Source organism: Pleurodeles waltl, chromosome 6 (assembly GCF_031143425.1).
Source record: "Pleurodeles waltl isolate 20211129_DDA chromosome 6, aPleWal1.hap1.20221129, whole genome shotgun sequence".
NCBI lineage: Eukaryota > Metazoa > Chordata > Amphibia > Caudata > Salamandridae > Pleurodeles > Pleurodeles waltl.
Window position 1 is genome coordinate 893845490 of NC_090445.1, and position 23697 is coordinate 893869186.

General features: G+C 41.6%; 1 long non-coding RNA gene across 1 annotated transcript in view; it reads left to right on the forward strand.

Moving 5' to 3' along the window:
* The first annotated feature begins 1606 nt into the window (after positions 1-1606).
* Positions 1607-23697, forward strand: part of LOC138300393 (uncharacterized) — a 95495-nt gene continuing 73404 nt past the window's right edge. The window contains exon 1 of the long non-coding RNA XR_011204922.1: positions 1607-1879. This is a non-coding gene — a long non-coding RNA (uncharacterized lncRNA). The remainder of the gene's footprint in view (positions 1880-23697) is intronic.

Sequence of the window (23697 nt, forward strand, 5' to 3'; positions counted from 1 at the left end):
AACAGGGTGTATATGTCCCATGTCCAGTATTCTCTTCTACTTTTGTTTTGCTTTCATACTTTCTTTTTCTCTTTTGCAAAATATTTCCACACGTTTAAAGCCTAAACTGGTAAAACAGCCACTTGTTCAATTGGTTCAAAAAATGTTTTCTAAACACATCGTCACTAGACCAATCAGCTACTTTCATAATATGCTCCAATCTTCCTCCTTTATTAAAACCTTTGGAAGCCATACCTCCTCTTATTGAATGTGCTTTAAATAAATCGATATTCACACCTGCTTCACTCATCATATTTCTTACCCATCTTGCAATCGTAGACGAGGCTACAGCTGCATAAGGTTTTACATAGGAAATTAACAACTGTTCTGTAACTGCACTTTTGTGCTCACTCATTCTTTCCTCTTACTCCTTAATACATCTCATCACACACAATTAAGGATAAGCATGAAACCTAGAATAAAATACAGAATCTGTCATTGTTTTCGTTCTTTTCCTTATTTCAAACAACACTCCATGTGGTTGAAAAAATCTGCTTGTCAAATCCAGTGCTTTCACATCGGAAACCCTTTTAAAAGAAAGCATACATAATAAAGTGGTAAGCTTCCACACCAATTGTTTCGATGTTAATTATCTGTTCCCTAGCCATATCTCAAACATTGCAAAAATCAAACTTACATCCCAAAGTGTTTTATATCTTGCAGCAGGAGGTTTCTTAATCCTTATTCCCTTCCATTACTCACCATGTTAATGTACTCTTTTCCTTTGATACACCATTTACTAGACAATGGCCGGCTCCGATTGCTGATGTGTAACAATTGACTGTTCTGTAACTCAAACCCTTCTTATACTACTCTGCTAAGAAATTTGTTATCATAATCTCACCCGCTTCCCAGGATCCAAATCCCTTTCCATGCACCAAGGTATCCAGACATTTCATGCTCTCTAATATCGCTTCCTTGTTCATGGTGCCCATGACTCATATAATAATTCTGCAGCCTCTCCTGATAACTCTTTGAAACTTTCAGATCCTCTGAAATTTTTCAAACTAGAAGGTTGTGCTCACCTGATTCCACCAACGCATGCTCCCTTCTGCCCTCATCTTTTAAAAGACCTTTGCATGCTTGAATCACAAAAGGATCCTCCATTACCAATTCCATCACTGAAAAATACCATGCCTGTGTTGTCTAAAATGGTGTCACTAACACCAATTGGCATTTCTGTCTCCTCACCTGCATCAGAACTCTTTGAACCATAGAGAAAGGTGGGAAAGTATAACCTCTCATATTCAATCGAGACTAAATGGATCCATCCCAATTGCTCCAGGATCCGGACACCAACTCACCTACCTCTCTGATGTGTTAAATGTGAATCAAACAAATCTACTTCTAATGGATACAATTCGCATTGAATTTTCTGAAATATCTGTGGCATTAATTTCCAGTCACTGTAATTCTGTAGATTGTGGGAATTTCAATCTGTCTGTGTGTTCTCATTCCCTGGAAAATATTGCACTATTACATTGTGGCAATGCGCCAAGACAGGGGCCGAATGAGGAGTACCCCGGAGGCACCCTAGAGAGTACAGACGCTACCTCGGAGGAGGTGGAACCTCATTGGAAGCGTGACCGCCAAGATGACCCGGAAATAGTAGGGGTTTTAAACCCCGTACGGGAAGGAAGGGAGACAAGTTCAGCCGGAGAAGGAGGTCGCCAGAGGACGTCGAACGGGACAGACGGAGGAGTGACAGAGGCGAAAAAAGGAAGAGGACTGTGAGGAACGGAGGCGCTGGCCACTACAGAAACAGCGATCACGGAGGACGCCTTGGAGAGAGGAGATGCAGAAAGGCTGCCACGTTCTGGAAAGAACGTGGCCCATCCAGGTACGGGCTACAGCTGGAACGGGATACGGGAGGTAGGATATTTGAGATAACAAAAGGAAGGGGCAGTGGGGACAGAGAAAAACCACGGGAAGGCACAAATCTTATTTATTTTATTTTTTATTTTTCACTGAGCACTGGACATGTTAAAAAGAAAAGGAATGCAAAGGGTCTAAAATATCAGTACGATACGGAAACGAAAGAGGCAAAAAGAAAAAGAACAAAACAGTTATTGTTAGAAAAAAGGGGCAAGGAAAGGCAACCAAGAGATCACAAGGAGAGAGAGAGAGAGAGAGAGAGAGAGGGAGAGAGGCAAGGGGCTACAGGACAACCCAGAGTAAGAAGGAAAGGAAAAAGGAAACCAGAAGGAAAAGAGAAGGAAAGAGAAGGAAGAGTATTGTTGTAAAACAAGTCAGAAAGAAGGAAAAGGGGAAAACGAGAAGAGACAGCAGGGAGAAAATACAAAGGTCAGGAAAGGAAAGGGGAAAGAGAAACTAAACTAAACATACCTTCTAAAGGCCTTTTCTTCTCTTCATTCCTTCTACAAACCTCCATGGCTGAACTGTGAGACGCCTGTCTGAAAGCCAAGAGAGAAGAAAGAAGAAATTGAGTCAAGAACCAGAATAATCCCGGAAGATTTACAACATTGATATAGAAAAAAAATGCGAGAAAGAAAGAAAGACAACTGTGTAGAAAGAATAATTCTAAAAAAAAAGCATAATAGCCCATACTGATATGCCTGAAAGCCTCCATTATCACTGACGCTGTCACTTACATTTTTTTTTTTCATGCAAAACCCCCAGAATTCCTTTGCTGTTGTGATAGTCTCTTCGACCTACTGCACCCCAATTTGTTTTTGTAGCAACAGCTGAATGTTGTCAATCCTCAACCTCAACAGAACTGTACATCCCTGTAACTGTGTCTTCAAACTGTGAATTGTTAACTCTCCCACTTTTAATTCCAAGCAATTGATATGGTCCTATCTTTCTTCCATGCTCCACTTCCCTCCTGTTAACTGAGTATTCAGTACTGCTCCACAACCTAATCTGCTTGCATCTGTCTCTAATACATAATCTGGGGTTGATCCAAGTACTACACAGCCATTAGAAGCCTGAAGATTGTCTAACCACCATTTTGATTCTTCCAGAGCTTCATTTGAAACTTCATTTTAATCTCCATATAATAAACCCTGTAGCAAACTTAACCTTTTGAGATGTTGGAAAACTCACCTGAATTGAAGAGGAAAGTAGACCAATCACCAATGCTAACTACCTGAACGCTACTTTCTCTTTCTTTAAAACACTCCTTATCTATCTTGATCAAAGTGATCTTTCTCTCTGGTAATTTCAAATGTGCCTGCACTGTGTCCACTATTAAACCCAAACATTCTATCCTCTATGAAGGCAAAATAAATTGACTTCTCCTGATTGATTACAAATCCTAATCTTTGTAAAGTTTCTAAAATTATCTGTATAGGAATCTTCAACTCTGCTACATTCTGATTCATTATGAATAAGTTGTCTAAATGAATAATCAATATTATTCCTCTCTCCTTGAGATATCCAGCCACTGGTCTCATGATTTTTGAAAACACGATGGAGCTGATTAAAGACCAAGAGGCAGACATCTGAATTGGAATAACTGCCCTTCCCATCTGAATTGCCAATACAGTTTACCCACCTGTGCTCCTAGTATAGTAAAATATGTGTCCTTCAAATCTATTTTTGCTAACCAACACTGTTCTTGAAGAATGTCCCTTAACAGATCTATTCCCTCCATTTTGGCAAGTCTGTAAACTACATAGGCATTTACCTCCCTCAAATGTATCACCGATCTCCATCCTTTGTCCTTTTTCTCTACAACAAAATACTACTAAAGAGTACTTACAAAACCTTTGTATTCTTATTCTATTTTCACAATGGCCTCTTTTCCTAACATTCCATTTACCTCTTTCCTCACAATATCTTTGACATTGTTTTGAAAATACATTTCTCTTGGTTCTCTCTCTTGTCCAGGTTGCCCTTGAAACTCTATTACATAACCCTGCATAGTTTCTAGAATTCATTAATCTTTTGTTATCCTTTCCCATTCCTCAAAATAAAATCTTAGTCTCCCACTATTTTTATTTGGGTAAAACCCAAACCAATCCTCAAACTCACTGTCTCCAGATTGCGATCAAAAATGAGATCCCTGTGCTCTCCCATGTGCAGATGTCTCTTTACCACCTCTTACTTTTTGTGGATACAAGTTACTTCCATTGTAACCTCCTCTATAACATGCTCTTTCTTGATCATATGGGCCTCTGTAATATGCTTGGATGAAAGTTTGACACCTTCTTCTGGCCCTGCCATATAAACTTCTATCTCCAAAATCCTTCACATAGAATTATGTGCTTTGTCTTCAGCCGTAACTGTATGGGCATGTTAGAAATGGGGTCTCTAGTTGGCAGTGGTTTGCACCCTGTCCAAGTAGGAACCCTCACTCTAGTCAAGGTAAGGGAGCCACACAGCACAAATAACTCCTGGTCACCCCCTTGGTAGCTTGGCAAGAGCAGTCAGGCTTATCTCAGCGGCAATTTGTAAAGTATTTGTACAAACAAAATAACACAGTGAAAACACCACAAAAGTACTCCACACCAGTTTAGAAACATAGACCATTTTTATCTGAGTAAAACAAGACCAAAACAACAAAAATGCAACATATAAACATAAAGATACACATTTTCAAAGGTTAAATCTTAGAAAAAGTGCCTAAAAACACAATAGCTCAAAGTGAGATTATAACGGTGTCTTGACGGAATAATTCCCAAGAGTTCAATGCCACTCGCAAGGGAATGCAGGCCTTCAATAGAGTCACACAGACCCCAGGTACAGTACCTTGGAAAATGACAAGGAAACAAAAATGTTGCACGGAGTCGGGGAGGTTAGGTGTCACTGGAGCTGGTGCGCACTGGTTCCTTACTGCCACCGGGGAAGTGAGGTGTTGGTTCCTTACTGCTAGGCAGGGGAGGTGAGGCATCAGTTCCTCACAGTTGCAGGTGATGCAGTGCTGGTGGCAAGGGTCGAATCCATACGGCCCTGCGGGGTTGATGAATCCAGTAGGTCAAGATGCAAGGCACCGACTTTGCGGTGTTACGATCACACCTCAGGGCCACAGGTGCTGCAGCGGAGTTTTAGTCAGGTTTCATGGATGTTGGTGACATGGTACTCGAGACTCATGCTGCAGCGGCACTTCAGAGGTGCTGCAGCGGATTCAGGGCTGTGTTGCAGGTCACAGCCGTTGGACTCAGTGGGGACCACAGCTCCGGTGCAGGCGGCACTGAAAAGTTGGGTAGCTCTGGAGTCGATGTGCCTAGTTTCTTATTGGTTGCACCAGTGCTCACTTCCAAGGGCCCACAAACAGGATTTGGCACCACTTGGCAAGTAGGGACTCTCAGCAAGAAAGCCCTGGCGCTGGCAGGTGAAGTTTTTAATGGCCCTGAGACTTCTTAACAGGAGGCAAGCTCACTTCAAGCCCTTGGAGAACCATGGAAAGTAGGATGTGGAAAGCAAGTCCAGTCCTTTCCCTCACAGGACAGAAGCAACAAGCAAAAGGCCAGTAATAACAAAGCAATATAAATAGTGGCAGTGCCTCCTACAGCATCCAGATTTTCTTCCTGGCAGAATGTCTTCAGTCCAGAAGCGTTCTAACTATGTGGTGTCAGTACTCCAGTTCTTGTACCCATTTATGTCCTTGAAGTAGGCAACCTTCAAAGAGAAGTCTTTGCAGTGCACAAGACCCTGTCTTTCCATGTCCTGGTCCCAGACACACTCCACGGGGTTGGAGACTGCTTTGTGTAAGGACAAACACAGCCCTATTCAGGTGCAAGTGTCAGCTCCTCCCACCACTCTAGCTCAGGAAGATCCATCAGCCTGGTGATGGGTCATCAGGATATGCAGGGCACACCTGGCTCCCTTTGTGTGACCGTCTAGAGTGAATAGACAAACAACCTAACTGTTGTCCTGACCCAAATGTGTATTCCATAGACAGGCAGAATGATTAAGCAAGAAAATGCCAATTTTCTAAAAGTGGCGTTTTCAAACTTACAATTCATAAACCAACTTCACTAAAAGTTGTATTTTTAAATTGTGATTTCAGAGATTCCATATCTCTATCTGCTCCCAATGGGAAATTACACTTAAAAACGTATTTCAAGGCAATCCCCATTACTCAGGGGAGAGATAGGCCTTGCACTAGTGAAAAAAATAATTTATCAGCAGTTAACTATCAGGACATGTAAAAACACCAGTACATGTCCTACCTTTTAAATATACTGCACCCTGCCTGAGTGGCTGCCTCGGTCCTACATTTGTGGTGCCTTTCATGTAATAAAAGGGAAGGTTTGATCCTGACAAGTAGGTGCACTTGCCAGGTCGAACTAGCAGTTAAAACTTCCCACACAGACACTGCAGTGGCAGGTCTAAGACATGTTTACAAGGCTACTCGTGTGTGTGGCACAATCAGTGCTGCAAGCCCACTAGTAGCATTTTTTTTATAGGCCCTAGGCACACATAGTACACTTTACCAGGGTCTTACTGGTAGATCAAATATGCCAGTCATGGATAAACCAATCATCATTACATTTAGACAGGGAGCATATGCACTTTAGCACTGGTTAGCAGTGGTAAAGTGCCCAGAGTCCGAAGGCCAACAAAAACAGATCAGAAAAACTAAGTTGAAGAAGGGAAAATGTTTAGGGATAACCCTGCAAAAAGGGGCAGGTTCACCAGGACAGATTTACCTAAAGTTTTCATCATGCCTTCTCCAAGAGAAGTCCTCTTTTCTCTTCGTAAATTTATGTCCAATTTTGTGCCCTTGATATATGACTCTACCAATTCTGGCCAAAGGCCCCAGAATATCAAGTAATTTGTCATCACACTCCTTTAATGATTTTTCAAGACCTTTTCTTGGATCACAGACTAGTTTAAATCAATATGTAATGAGATCTGGATCCAAGTTAGGAGTAATGGTCTCCTTATCCTCAATTACAGAGCGTGCACATTCGGCCTTCATCACATTTCTTTCCACCCTTTTCAAGGGCTTTCTATTTCTGTGTTTAATTTATTTTGCAGCATGGCTCATCGGCCACAACTCTGAACTGCAAAGATGTTTTACATTTGATGGATCAAATAAACTTTGTCCCAAGGGATCCTTCACTTCTTTAATCACAGGTTTTGAGGTGCCCTTTAAATTACCAAATTCATCTTGTCCATCATCATATCCAAACTCAAGGATGTACTCCTCAATATTGGCTTTTAATCTTGTTCCATCCACTTAGGCTCATACCCCATTTCCTTTGCAGGGATAGCCTGCCTTTCCTGCTTGTCTTCTAGGAAGCCTGATCGCAAGTCTTTTGACTCCACTGGAGGTTCAATAACCTCTTCATCCTGCTTTCATTGTTTTGTGTTTTTAAAACAGTTCCCTCCTGGTCCTATATTTACTGACTCGTCCTCATCCAATAGTGACCAATATTCCTCCTTCCTTATTATCCTGCCTTTCCTTTAGTTATCCTTTAAAATGTTCCTCAAAGTATCTTGACCGGTATGACCTATCTCTTGACTAATCAACTTTCTTATAACATCCTCTTGAACCTCTTTAGAAAAAATCATTCCTTCTTCTGACATTGTAACTAATAATTGTGTAATCAATAAACCCTGTATATTAAATATAATCTTAGAGATATTGTTCTTAAATAAGTAACCTACTCCTAAAATGCCTAACTATATTGGTCCCTAACAAAAAATCCATAATAAATGTTAAAAAATATAACCAATGGAAAAAACATATAAAATACCCCAAAATTGGGCTTAATTTACACATTACTAACATAAACCCAAAAGTCGCCTCTCATTTCTACACAAATTTCTTAACACAACTAATACATATTTAAAGTAAAAACAAATATACATATCTGTATCTGCCAGAAGCAGCAAACAAAATTGGAAGAGAATACTGGACATGGGGCTTATGTATACTGTTATGGTTCTAATTTGTTTGTGACCTCATGTTGGGTTCTACTAGGAACTTTTAAGTGCTGCACAGAAGTAGTGAAAAAAAGGAATATGCATTATGCTAACCTCCTGTCTTGACATAAAAATCACATGGAGCAGCAAGAAGTGATGATGGAGACTAATATGGTAATTAATTTGAGTGGCAAAACACTAACAGCAGTACCATTGCTGGGCCTCTCTCAAATTTGGACTATTCACAATTCAGAATTGACTTATTTAAATTTAAGTTGAAACTAATGACATTTTATAATGAAAAGTCTCCCACAATTACACAACAATCAGGATCAGGAAGTAGTGTTGATCGTAACAGAAGTCTGTTGGTGTCAGAAGGTTAAATAAATGAGGGAGTTTGTTTAAATGTATGAGGAAGTTAAAACTAATCACATTTCATAATGAAAACTCTTGTACAATTAAACAACAATCAGGAAGTGGTGTTAATTCTTACAGTAATATGTTGGTGTCAGATGTTTAATTAATGACAGAGCTGATGAAGTTGGAAAGAGAGATTGAAAATGATAACAGGGACATGAGTGGAACAGAGATGCTCAGAATCATGAATATCTTTGTGGATGAGGAAAGGTGTTCAACATTCTACTCCCATGATACATTCTAACATAGACATGTTCTCTGAAGCGGGTGTTGCAGAATTGCTTGAGTTACAAATCAAGTGAGTAAAGAAAAACTGCACCTAGGGACATGCGAGATAAAGTGTGATTGATAGTGTGCCAAGAAAGGTAAGAGGAGGAGACAGGGAAAAATAGCTCAGAAAGTCGGAATCTAGGTACAGTTTGGAAATGGGCTTGAAGGAACCCCAAACATTGAATATTGATGAAGAAATGCATGTGCATTTGTAATCTGCCTATGTTCTAGGAGGGTTTTTAACTTTATGGTTATATTTTATTGGTTCTAACATGTTTTTAGAAATTACAGCCTGGGAGGATAGAAAGATGGATCCATACAACTGAATAGGGTTGTAGTAGGAATTGTTTCAATGTGTTGAACTTTTATGAGGGGTTTGAAAAACACTAGAGCCCAGTGGGGCTCAATTAATGTGGCTAATGGACGTTCACAACACCAGCAAGAAATAATTTTGTAAATCTGTTATTATGAGGACATTTATATGACTATGAGCCCACTGGGGCATTACATTTGGATTGGGACTCAGGATTGGAACAACAATTTTGTTGAGGCATAACACTGTCTATAAATACTATGCCAATGAGAATTTTTGCAAAGGTACAAACATATATTTTTCACCTTTGTTTTAGGAATCCTCACCTGGATTAATGCGCATAATTTGTGATTGACCTGTTGGTTTTGTAAATATATTGTAATAAATGTATCAATGGATGGCTACTAGTTTGTACTCATGAAAGCACACATAAATTGAAAAGATATAATATGGTTTCATGATACGCTATACAAGTTTTAATGCCGCAGCATGTCTTATTTTCTTATTTCTGATGTGTTGAAAGTTTGATTAAGTTGATGCATGGAAAGAAAAAATACAATGATATATTCATGATTTATCTGCCAATAAAGATGTTAAATATTCAGCGATTACATATTTACATATGGCACATAAATTTACAAGCCTGGGTCAGTCTACATTATATGTTCACAGTGAATGCACTTCAGGTATTTACCGTATTGAAATATGGTGGCTAGCATGGTGAATAAGGCTGTCTAGCCAAAAAGGGCTGATGCTGTTTTTTTTTTTGCACACCTGCACTTTATTCTAAATAAATGAAATGATAGTAGGATCTGGAATGCTGTGCTCTTTCTTGGAGTATTGAGAGAGAAATGGAGATTGATGTGTTGTGTGGCATAGTGCGTGTGGCACTGTTGGCATTTTGGTGACTGCTGGCTCACGCTGTTTGATTTGAAGAGAGCTATTCACATGTCACTCCGACTGCACCATTCGCTGGAGCACCTATAAATTATATATCTGTTTACATTTGGTTCATCCTTATTAATGACAGTAAACACTGTTAACATCTGATGTGTGTGCATGTTGTTTATTATGCCAGGAAAGCTTAGGCTTCAGGCTTTTCCAGAGGGAACCATTATTTACTACAGTAATAAGTTGGAATTTCAGGAGGCATATAGAATCTTTTTTAGGTACCTCCCTAACTGTAAGTTTGTGGCACAAATATAGTGCTAAATATTGGCCGGCTGTTCTCCTTGTTAAAATTAGAATAGTTACTACAGTTCTTAGCTGTGTTTACCTGTCCTGATGATGCCACCATAAGAACTTTGACTACGTGGTCGAAACTGCAGACAGATTATATCCAGAATTGTGACTATGTGGTCAAAATTGAAGACAATTTATATTTGCATGCCTGTCCACCCCCACCACTCCCCCAAGCATGGTCGATTGTCCCACCCCCAAGAAGTGACTACTTAGTAGTTATGCCCACCAGGGGGCAGATTGTGGTGTTTACAGAAAACACAACAGACACCAGGGAAAGTTGTTTTAGAAAAAAAGTAATGCGGTGAGGGAGGTCATGCCATTCTGTCACCGGGCCGCTCCCCTATGCATTATGCAAAAGACAGTCTTTCTGCTCGTTTGGTGACAGGTTTTGGGATTTAGGCCCATTGTGGCTGAAGGGAGGAGGAACTAGGGATGGAATACATTTTAAAAAAGGAATGGGGTAGAGGCCAGCCCATCTAGGCTTTGGGATGCACCCACTTCACAGACCTAATAAAGTATTTCTGCACTCCTGGGAGCACATTGGATGGCCTACCCTTAAATGACTCACCTACTGGGCCAGATAGCCCAATAGACACCTGAGTACGTTTTTTTTGTTTTTAAATAAAACTAGGAATGTCGGTGAGAGTTGAGACTTTTTTCCATTGAATTGATTCACACATCACTGGGCCCAAGACAGTGTTTCTTCTCTCTGGGGAGCAGAGTAGTGGATTGACTCAGCCTGCAACCCCAAAAGTTGCAAAAACCCCACTAGAGCCCAGAAATAGAAAAAATTAACAGGGGAATGAGTTGCCCACTCCAGAAGGAAAAAGCCCATTAGACACCATGGAAACAATTAATAAGGAAAAGGTTGGGTACCTGGCCCACCCTGACATCCTGTGATAACAAAATAATAATCTTGCCTCCTAGGAGCACAGAGGCCAAATACTGCTGGAATCCTCAATGTCAATTGAGAAGAAATTCCTATTTCGCTAGGCATAGTTTTGGCATATGGACTAGCTGAATGGATGTAAACCAACTATTCTGCCTCCCCAGTGATGGCAGACAGACTTACCAGCGCTCAGAGGTCAGATGCCAAGAGCATCCCACTGGTGTCAAATGGACTTTCCACCCACAGAACCGGAACATTGGGAGTGAACCATCCTATTTGCCCCCTTCCCAAAGGGGTCTTAAGACTGTCTGGAGCCTAGGGGCGGGGGTTACAGCTCACCCCCAGTCAAACAATATACCCTATTCCTTTTCTCATTTGTGTCCTCTGTGATTTGGGGTGCATTCTCCCCTCACCCACTGTGCTGAGTAAATAGAGAGTAAATGGCCCAATCAGCCCACCCAGAAGTAGCGGCCCCTCGAGATTACCAGAGTGTTTTTTTTTAAAAAGTATGAGTTGGGGACTACTTCATTCTGGCATAATTCTGCAGGCCCCTGACAGTCTTTTTGTCCCCTTTGGGGAAAAGAATGAATTAACCACCAATCTGCCCAGTCTAAGGTGGACAGGAATAAAGCCAGAGCATCTGCAGAAAAAAGAGAAATGCGATGTTTGTGGCACCAGCCCATTGTATCATCAAGCCTATTGCCAGGGCACAAGTCTTTCTGGTCCAAGGGGAGTCGGAATAGGGCATTTTCCAACTCTTTGCTGGCACATGTGTGAAAAATTACAGCCGAAAAGATCTCAGTTTCCAGCATTGCCATGGGGAAGGCTGTAGTACTTTGGATCTGGTTTGGCCGACACCGAGAGAAGCGTTTTTGCAAACAAGAGACCCTGGAAATAGCAGGATGGTGTTTGTTGCATGAATCACTGCATGCTGTTTTACCAAAATTGTCAGGCAAACATGGCAACTCTGATGACGCAGAAATGAAGGTTTTACATTTATTAGCGCATAAACGTAGTACTGCAATAATCAAGTGTGACTTTAATCGAACGAATAAAGATTGTACGGGGACAAATGTGCCCTCAGAGTAGTTTGCATACATTTATAAGCGTGCTTTATATAATGTGATGTATTAGAATTGTACGAATCTGACATAATCGTAAACGTGTGCTATGATTTGCTTGTTAGAAATGTTTTAGCTTAGCATAACTTTAGTGGAGGCTTTGGCCTAGCTGCCTCGTCTCACGGTTTAGATGCTCGTGTTTTTCCAACGTGCTAATAAAAGTGTATTCTTGCTTGAAGCTGTACTTTTCCAGTGAGATCGTTCACATGCTTATCTTTAAGGTTTCGTGCCAGCCTGGCATCTTCTTCTTTGCTCCAAGGTCAATCTGCAGGTGCAGACAATGGACGCTCTGAAAGTGAGTTAATTGGTAAAATATGTTGCAACTTACGTTCCCGACTCCAAGGATAATGTATGCTTAGGTAGAAGCTTGTGAACTGTAGTTTTTGATTGGACAATTTGAAGCCAACCTATGAACCCTCCAATGGAAGACCCTACTGGATTTGAACTGTTGTCTATTTAAACCAGGTGCACGAGAGGAAAGCAGCCATTATTGGACATGCGCCGTTACCAGCCATTATTAGCCCATTACGAACGTTACCAGCCATTGCCCGCCATTTGCAGGACATTGCAGCCATTATGGCCCATCTTGCTGCGACGCTATTTTGAAAGAAACTTTGATGCTTTCTCTAATCGAGAGAAAGAGACTTTAAGTAATTCTCGCCCTAGAGACTTTAACTTTGATATGTCCCTTTGCATGAAGTAGTAGTTTTTGTCCTTTTATCTTGCCGCTGTGAGGCAAATTGCCCCGTCCACCCTGCCCCCTTTGCCCCGTCCAATGCTGATCGAAACCGGTACCTGTGAGACGAAGACTTCCTTGAATGCTGATTGAATTTGGTAAATATGAAAGGAAAATGTACAATTGCATTGTGTTTTCTTTTTAGGTAACCAACTGCTGATTTTTGATAAGAGCCCTAGTTAGGAGTTTTCCAAATTAATGTTGCTAAATTGTTTTTGCATGAAGTCCCACATGCAGATGCTAATTTGAGGTTAGATGAGGATTCATTTGTCGCACGATGCAATTTGAGACCTTGTTATGCTGACCAATGTATGCAATTAGCTCATTACAGATTATAGTTTTAGTGATTTGCGTTGCTATTATCGAATGCATTGTTATTCAAATGCTGCATAGATTGCATCTTTTTCGCCGTTATGGACAGCTATTAATGTTCATCTACATATATCATTTGGTGTTGAGACACATTTATATTGTGCTAGCTTTGTTAATATAGGGAAATAAATTCATTAACTTTGAATAAACTGGTGTGGTTATTCATGACCGAAAGGTCATGGTTCGCCGAAATGTATTCTGGATTAATTGTGAAATGTTATGTTGAGCAGGGTATAGCCGATTGAATGGTATCAACAGACTGATAGGTTTGTAAAGCTTGCAAAATGTCTTTGGGAAGACCTGAACACCCTCTTTGAGATTGTGGTTCCGGCAGATTTGTGGGAAGACTGCAAAAAGGCTGTAGGTTGGCCGACAAGTGAACCAGAGAGAGACAGGGATACGGGTGCACCATCACCTATGGTAATGAGCTTGTACTATAAGGTGATTGAGCATTTGAAGACGAAGGATGCCGCGAAAAATGTGGATTGGCAGAAGATTGATCGAACTGCCCAAGAGGCTAAAGAGTCGATTCATGGTTACTATGAGAGGTTGTTGAAGGCGTTCAAGAACTACAGTGGCACGGAAACAATAGAGGCGAAGGACATGCTTCATTTTGTGTTCAGATTTGTGGAAGGGCTGAGACCAGAGATAAGTCAGATGATAAAGACGCATTTGATTTGTTGGCAGTCGAAACCTATTGATGAGGTGTTGAATTATGCGAAATACTGTAGCGACGAAATTGAAGTGAAACAGAAAAGGTTGAAAGAGAAAGTGATGATGATGCAACTTAAAGCAGCTCAGACAGGTCTGCAAGGTTTGCAAGGGTTGCAAGGGTTCCAACAGCAGGTACCGCAGCCGCAGCCGCAGGGAAATATGGTGTTTCAGCCACAGGCGAGAGGCAGAGGCAGAGGAGGTTTTGGGAGTAATGGTCCGGATTTGAACACTGTTGTGATTCCGAATGGTGTGCAGGCAATGAAAAAGGTGATGCCGTGTCACGTGTGCGGAATCGTCGGACATTGGAAACGCGAGTGCCCGATGATGGTGCAGGAAGGTGCAGGTGTTGGTCAGCAAAACAATGATGTCAATGCATTCCAGACAATGAGGGGACCGAAAATGAGAGGTCCAAACCCAAATTTTCAGACCATAAATCTGCTGCAGGGATTACAGCCCATGCAGCCGCAGCAGATGCAGATGCCCCGTATGCAGATGACGCAAATGCAGCCGATGCAACAGCAGTTTCCCATGGTACCTGATCAGCAAATGCAAATACCTTTGGCACCAATGAGTCAGCAGCAAGTGATGGTTCCTCCACAGGTCTCGGGTCAGGTGATGAGTACAAATGGCACAGTACAACAGTTCCCATTATACAGTGAGAATGGAATAAACAATGTATGGGAGAGTGAAAGTTCAGATGAGGAGGGAAATTGTGTGCTTGCAGCATCCTTGGAAGTTGATCAAAAGGGTCCATATGTGGAGGGAAGAGTTATGGGTCACCGTGTTTCATTCTTGGTTGACACAGGAGCCACACGTTCAACTGTTAGGAGCATTGAAGTACCAAATTTGCCACTCTCAGGGAGAACAGTTCAAGTAGTGGGAGTAGCAAACAGGCAGCTGACGAACCCAATCACAGATCCAGTACAAGTCAGCATTGGTAACTATCAAGGGTTACATAAATTTGTGGTATGTCACTCAAGCCCGATAGCACTGTTAGGGAGAGACCTATTGTGCAAATTAGGATGTTCAATTATGTGTTCGGACGATGGAATCAGAATTCAGACGAGCAGTGATGGGGAAGAAGAGGAAAGTGCAGAAGGGGATGAGATGGAAACTGTCGATGAAGAATATCCTCTGATTAACCTTTTTCCGATGATAACTGAAGAAGATATTCCAGCTGAATTACGGGAAACAGTCGGAAAGGAAGTGTGGGATATGACAGGAAAAGAGGTGGGATTGGTGAAAGGAGTGGAACCAGTGAAAGTGACTGTAAAATCCAATGTAACCTTTCCCCAGACCTCACAATACCACATGGCACAAGACACCCTCATGAAAGTCGCCCAACTCATTGACGAGTTTGTAAAACAGGGAGTGCTGAAAGAAGTGTTAAGCAGTCCATGTAATTCACCAATCATGGGACTAATAAAGCCGAGTGGAAAGGTCCGAATAGTGCAGGACTTGAGGAAAATAAATGACATTGTAATCAAATGCTGCCCCGTAGTACCGAATCCAGCTGTGATAATGTTTCAAATCCCTTGCGATGCCGAGTGGTTCTCAGTCATCGACTTGTCACAAGCATTCTTTTCGGTGCCTCTTCATGAGGACAGCCAATTTCTCTTTTGTTTCAAATTCTTAGACAGAGTTTACTGTTGGTGTCGAATTCCTCAAGGGTTTTCTGAGTCACCGTCAATTTTCAATCAGATTCTAAAGAAAGACTTGGAAGCGTTAGAATTGCCATTCGAATCTACTCTAGTACAGTACATTGATGACTTACTGATTGCATCTAAGACAGAAAGTGGCTGCACAGCCGACACCATTGCTCTACTGAACCATTTGGGAAGGAATGGACACAAGGTGTCTCCTTCAAAGTTGCAGTTCTGTCAGAAGAAAGTGAAATACTTGGGTCATCAAATAGAGAAAGGGTCACGGAGAATAACGAAGAAAGAATAACAAGTGTACTTCAAATGAGTCCACCGAAGACGAGGAGGGAGGTGAGGAAGTTTTTGGGGATGGTGAGCTACTGTCGCCAGTGGATTCCCAACTTCTCAACTCTAGCAAAGCCTTTACTGAAACTGACCCAGAAGGATGCCTTGGATGAAATTGAGCTGAAAGGAGATGCGATGGATGCTTTTATTGAATTGAAGGAATGCATGTGCAGGGCTCCGGCTTTAGGTATGCCTGATTACACAAAGCCTTTCACATTGTTTTGTCATGAACGTGATGCATGTTCTTTGTCTGTCTTGACCCAAGCCCATGGTGGCATAAACAGACCAGTAGCGTATTTTTCAGCTACTTTGGATCCGGTCGCAGCAGCACTTCCTGGGTGTTTGCGCGCCGTAGCAGCAGTTGGTATCAGCCTCACTCAGAGTGAAGGAATAGTGATGGGACATCCATTAACAGTCATGGTCCCTCACTCAGTTGAGATACTTTTGACCCGCTCCCGAACGCAACACATGACTGGAGCAAGACTCACAAGGTATGAAACAATAATTCTGGGCTCACCGAATGTGCAGCTGAAAAGGTGCACTACCTTGAATCCAGCAACCTTGCTTCCCGGTGAAAATGCTGAAATTGAGAACGCTGAAGACGTCGAGCATGACTGCCTTCAGGTGACTGAATTTTGCACAAAACCCCGACCTGACATTAAGGATACTAAGCTCGATGAAAATGACCAAATTGTTTTTGTTGATGGGTCATGTTTAAGAGATGCATTGGGAATATTGAAAGCAGGATATGCTGTATGTACTGTAACAGGTGTCCTGGAAGCGTCCTGGCTTCAAGGAGTCTATTCCGCACAAGTAGCAGAGCTTGTAGCCCTTACAAGAGCATGCCAACTGTCTACATTGATGAAGGTTACCATTTACACTGATAGTCAGTATGGGTTTGGAATTGTACATGACTTTGGGCAACTATGGTCACAGAGAGGTTTCCTGACCTCTTCAGGGTCCCCAGTGAAAAACGGGGAGAGAATAAGGGAATTGTTACACGCCATTCAAATGCCAGCCGAAATTGCAGTGGTAAAGTGTAGTGCCCATACGAAAGGACAGGACTATGTTTCCCTGGGAAATGCATATGCGGATCAAGTCGCAAGATTTTGTGCCTTGAACTGTATATTGCTTAGGGATGAATGGAATTCGATAAGTGAGCCAGAGCTCGAACCTGCTGAAGCTTTTGCCTTGAAGGTTGTAGATACAATGGATGAACTAAAAGCATTACAGAATAGCGTCAGGGAGGATGAAAAAGTTTCCTGGATTAAGGCACAATGTACAAAGAGACCAGATGAGATATGGGTTTCAAATGAAGGAAAATTTGTCTTACCAAATTGTCTCTTATCGCAGCTTGCGCGGTTCTATCATGGGCAGGCTCACCTAGGGAGAGATGCCATGATAAGATTGTTCAAAACTGATTGGTTTAACCCCAGATTCCGTCAAGTTGCAGAAGCAGTCTGCCATCGATGTGTCATTTGTCAGCAAATGAACCCAGGAAAGGGAACGGTTGTGAACGTGAGCCACATCGGTAGGGCAGGTGGCCCGTTCAGCAGAATGCAGATGGACTTTATTGAGATGCCTGTGCATGGAGGTCTGAAGTATGTGTTGGTGATTGTGTGCATTTTTAGTCACTGGATTGAAGCATACCCCACACGTAGAAATGACAGCCTTACAGTTGCAAAACTATTGTTGAGGGAGTTGATACCACGTTTCGGATTCCCGATCTCTTTAGAATCAGATAGAGGAAGTCACTTCAATAACGAGGTGATAAAGTTACTTTGCGCAGCGCTGAACATTGAGCAAAAACTGCATTGTAGCTATCGCCCAGAAGCCTCAGGACTGGTGGAGCAAATGAATGGTACACTGAAATCAAGAATGGCGAAAATATGTGCATCGACAAATTTGAAATGGCCTGACGCATTGCCTTTGGTGTTAATGTCAATGAGAAACACCCCTGACAGAAAGACTGGATTGTCCCCGCACGAAATCTTCATGGGCAGGGCCATGAGACTTCCTGCAGTTCCCGCAAACGCGCTTTTGAATATTACAGATGATATGGTGTTAGACTACTGCAAAGGTCTGGCTGACGTGGTTCGCTCTTTCTCTCACCAGGTGGAAGCAACCACCTTGCCACCGATCCAAGGTCCAGGACACACACTGAAAGCAGGTGACTGGGTCGTGGTAAAGAAGCACGTGAGGAAGTCGTGTCTGGAACCCCGTTGGAAAGGCCCTTTCCAAGTGATCCTGATGACCACTACCGCTGTGAAGTGTGCGGGGGTTCCCAACTGGATTCACGCCAGTCATACAAAGAAAGTGTTGTGTCCCACAGATGAGGAAGTTGAAGCGCTGAAACTGCCAGTTCCTGATAACAAAGTGCCGAGCGCTGAGATAGAGCAAAACAGAACCAGAAGCGAACAGGCAGAAATAGAGGAGAGAGAAATATTCTCTGAGGACGAAGCAACCAATTCACTTGGGGAAGACCAAGGTGAAACCTCAGACAGCGACGAAGCAGCTGAAGGTAACAAAGAGCCTGAAGTAGCTGAAGGTAACAAAGAGCCTGAAGTAGCTGAAGGTGACAAAGAGCCTGAAGCAGCTGAAAGTGACAAAGAGCCTGACTAAAGTAACGGTGACAAAGGGCTCAAAAGAGGTGAAAAGGCAGGAGAGCCTGATCAGAGGAGGGCTTTCCCAGAAGCAGACGGTACAGAAAAAGAAAAGAAAAACGTGATTGACTCCCCAGGAGGAGGGGACAAGGCAGATCAGAACGAAACTGTTCAAACTTCATCAGAAGAGATCGCAGGTCCATCAAATGGACACAGTGCAAAGAGAAAGCCAAGTATATCACCAGTAAAGCTAAGAACTAGAGAAAAGTTGAACGACAGTGAAGGGCCAAGAGTGAAAGAGAAAAGAAAGGAGGTGTCTGTCGTGATACCAACATCAAGTGAAGGAAAAGACTTGGCCAAAGAGGAAAGTACCAGTGAGGCAGAATTAAAGAGAGAGGCGAAATTGAAAAGGAAAAGGATACAAAACAGGAGATATTCCGGTCCAGAATGGGCATATGTAGTCAATGACGATTGGACTGACGAATTTGTATCTCTTAGCCTCGAGAACGAAGAAGAAGAGATACCAATAGAAAAGAAAAGTTTTATGGACACTGTTGATTGAAAAACTGATAAATGGCATTGCTTGCTATAATCTAACGTGATACAACCAGCTGAGACATTGCTAAACCAGATGAGACATTTGCTAACTTGATAAGACTTTGATAACCTGATTGACTCTTAAACTCGATTTGAGACCACGTTGAACTGATAAAAGACTGAGTTATTGATTGAACTTTGAAAAAAAAAAAAAAAAGAGAGATTGAGTTATTGCCGAATTGAGACAAATGCTGCTAACCGATAAGTGACTGGGCTTTTGAAGAAAACTGTGTGAACATTGCGCTCGTTCAGCTTTGTAACTAATTGCTAAATCTTTTTTTTTTTTATAAGTGCTTCTAGCTCTCTGATTCTATACAGATCATGACACAAAACAGTAGAGTGAAATATTGTAAATATGCGTGTATAGGCTTGATAACTGCATGTGTACTAATAATAATGGCAATAGTGCTTGCAACGCGTGGTAAGGGTGAGAATGAGAAAATTGATGCTTCTACTTTTGCTCCTGTTACTGTCACTGAACTAACCGCATTGAGAAGACTAGAATTAGATGAGAGACACTTGCATGATAAGAAGGAACTTTCGTATAATGTTTTCTATCGCTTGCTAACAGAATATGTTGAGACTATGGATGCGAAAGATTGTTATGTGTGTACACAGATACCGACATCGGTAAAGGAAGGGGTGACTTATCACCACATGCCTCTCACATATGGGATTACATGTAGTATAGTAACTTCTAGATTTTATGGTCAAACTAACATACAGTATTTTTATTCAAATTATGATGTTACCTTTGCATATGTTCCTATAATCATGCAGCTAAGTCAGATTGCTAAAGATTGGGATGCTAAAATAATGAGGGAATTTTTCGAGCCAATGCAACCTTTTGAAACAGCTCACGCACATAGGGAAAATCTTACCTGCTCGCTCACTGCAGTAGAAATAAGCTTTTTAGATCGCACAGATGATAGAAGGGCACAAATGAATGCGAAATTAGAAAAAGAGCTAAGTAAGAGGACTTCAGTAGATCATTATGCTTTTGCCGCAATAAAAACACAAGGGAGAATAGCTTTAGATGCTTGGCATGTAGGGAAATTTTGTATATATCGTGGTGAATCTTATTATGATAACATTTTCGTGGGAGCGAGTGAATGTAAACATACGTTTATCTTTAGGGCCAAATGGACATTCATGCTGAACGGACTTGACCCTGTCATACCGGGTGTATATTACATTTGCGGGCATAATGCCTATTATCGTCTTCCAAAAGGATGGTGGGGGAGATGTTATTTGGGTATAGTGTTCCCAAAGGTTTATCAACTGGATGACCTATCGGTGATTCCAAAGACGCCTGGATCTCATCGTATCCAGAAAAGAGAGACCGCAGCTGCTGTGGTAGGAGATATATTTGGAGCCATGATTCCTTCATTGGGAGTTGTGTTGAATTCCATCAAAATAAGAAAGTTGTCTACTATAGTGGATAACATGTTGACAAAGTTTTCAGGTGCTATAATCCTGATAGATGCTGAACTTGCAGCAGAAAGAGGTATGACTCTTCAAAACAGGCTTGCCCTAGACATTCTTTTAGCAAAGGATGGCGGCGTTTGCAAAATGCTTGGTGCGCGTCACTGTTGTACGTATATTCCAGACAACAGTGTGAAGATTAAAACTATGCTTGCAAATCTAACAAAAGAGAGTGCAGACTTGAAGGAATTGAAAGAACCAGGAGTGTGGGAGAAAGTTGGAAAGGGAATTGCTTCAGTAGGAAATTGGCTTGGTGGCATTTGGAATGGAATATTACTAAAAATAATACAGGGAATACTAATAGTACTGATTTGTATCTTTGGAATTTGGGGAATAAAAAGGGGAATAATAATGATCATGGCAAGAATTAAAAGGAGGAAGGAAGAGAAAATGATGAAAAGAATGGCAGAAGAATACAAAGCAAGAACAAGGGGAACTAAAAGGCAGAGGGAACTGACAGAATTTTAATGGAATAAAATTTGTGGGCATGGTTTTGGGTGATGACAAGTAGTCATCAGAGCAGGGATTGATGACGCAGAAATGAAGGTTTTACATTTATTAGCGCATAAACGTAGTACTGCAATAATCAAGTGTGACTTTAATCGAAAGAATAAAGATTGTACGGGGACAAATGTGCCCTCAGAGTAGTTTGCCAACATTTATAAGCGTGCTTTATATAACGTGATGTATTAGAATTGTACGAATCTGACATAATCGTAAACGTGTGCTATGATTTGCTTGTTAGAAATGTTTTAGCTTAGCATAACTTTAGTGGAGGCTTTGGCCTAGCTGCCTCGTCTCACGGTTTAGATGCTCGTGTTTTTCCAACGTGCTAATAAAAGTGTATTCTTGCTTGAAGCTGTACTTTTCCAGTGAGATCGTTCACATGCTTATCTTTAAGGTTTCGTGCCAGCCTGGCATCTTCTTCTTTGCTCCAAGGTCAATCTGCAGGTGCAGACAATGGACGCTCTGAAAGTGAGTTAATTGGTAAAATATGTTGCAACTTACGTTCCCGACTCCAAGGATAATGTATGCTTAGGTAGAAGCTTGTGAACTGTAGTTTTTGATTGGACAATTTGAAGCCAACCTATGAACCCTCCAACGGAAGACCCTACTGGATTTGAACTGTTGTCTATTTAAACCAGGTGCACGAGAGGAAAGCAGCCATTATTGGACATGCGCCGTTACCAGCCCATTACGAACGTTACCAGCCATTGCCCGCCATTTGCAGGACATTGCAGCCATTATGGCCCATCTTGCTGCGACGCTATTTTGAAAGAAACTTCGATGCTTTCTCTAATCGAGAGAAAGAGACTTTAAGTAATTCTCGCCCTAGAGACTTTAACTTTGATATGTCCCTTTGCATGAAGTAGTAGTTTTTGTCCTTTTATCTTGCCGCTGTGAGGCAAATTGCCCCGTCCACCCTGCCCCCTTTGCCCCGTCCCATGCTGATCGAAACCGGTACCTGTGAGACGAAGACTTCCTTGAATGCTGATTGAATTTGGTAAATATGAAAGGAAAATGTACAATTGCATTGTGTTTTCTTTTTAGGTAACCAACTGCTGATTTTTGATAAGAGCCCTAGTTAGGAGTTTTCCAAATTAATGTTGCTAAATTGTTTTTGCATGAAGTCCCACATGCAGATGCTAATTTGAGGTTAGATGAGGATTCATTTGTCGCACGATGCAATTTGAGACCTTGTTATGCTGACCAATGTATGCAATTAGCTCATTACAGATTATAGTTTTAGTGATTTGCGTTGCTATTATCGAATGCATTGTTATTCAAATGCTGCATAGATTGCATCTTTTTCGCCGTTATGGACAGCTATTAATGTTCATCTACATATATCATTTGGTGTTGAGACACATTTATATTGTGCTAGCTTTGTTAATATAGGGAAATAAATTCATTAACTTTGAATAAACTGGTGTGGTTATTCATGACCGAAAGGTCATGGTTCGCCGAAATGTATTCTGGATTAATTGTGAAATGTTATGTTGAGCAGGGTATAGCTTATGTTCGTTATTGATTATTGATTGATTAAATTGATTACTCTCGGGTGAAGAGAGCCCCACTTGGTCAAAAGATTCATCGACCTAAGAGCGTCCAGATACAGGTAATTTATTAGGAGGGAACGCTCTATCAACTCTACCTAGGATACCAATCTCTTTCATAAGGAATGGCTGCAACATTTGGTCAGAGGTAGGTTGGTATCAGGGAACCCAATCCTGGGTATTTCTGAAAACTAGAGGCCTTCAGGAATCCAGGGTTTTGCGTAGTTTTGATGCATCGTTACTTAGAATGTAGTATGAGCCAAAAATCAGTTTTCCCGTTTCCATCCAAAACAATCTCAAGCAGTTCTAGCCAGTAGCAACAGTCTTACCGACCTATATTCTCATATGTCTCCTGAGGTAAATGGCACACCACATGTGCAGAATGGCCTAATGCAGAATGAAAGTCGCTGTGATACTACTCCGACTTCACACTCTTTAGGTTTTGACTGGTTCCTGACTGGTATGGTAGGTCCACACGCAGAGGTGGGGTACAGTTTTCATCATAAGAAGTGTGGGAAAGCAAGAAAGTATGATTTTTGCTCTTGGCAGCACATTCTGGAGTTTCCTGTCACATGCATCTGAGGAAATTGAGTTTTTTGTTACCCCTCCATTGATATTTATAGAGCATTCTGGGTAAGAAAACAGTGAGACCTCCACAGAAGGCACATGTCCCTTGACTCACTCAGGTATCTGATTTACAAAAATGTCTGGGCTTGAAAGGAATTTGTGAGTGCCTATCCAAACTACCACAAATGCTACAGCTACTTCTGTTCTAAAAACCAATGCAACTGCCCCTAGTGCATTTCCAGAACTTTCATTCTCCAGGCCAGAGGCCCATCTGCACAAGCATGGCACTTTTTTATTGGGAGAACAGTAGTAACTCTGGTGGTAGGACTTTCATTGTTTCCCTCAGATTACAGAACACCCCCTCACAGAAATGAGAGGAAATTCTGTTGTTTTAGCAAACGTTTGATGTCCGCATATCATTTTATGTAAGAAAAAGTAGTGAGATCCACAT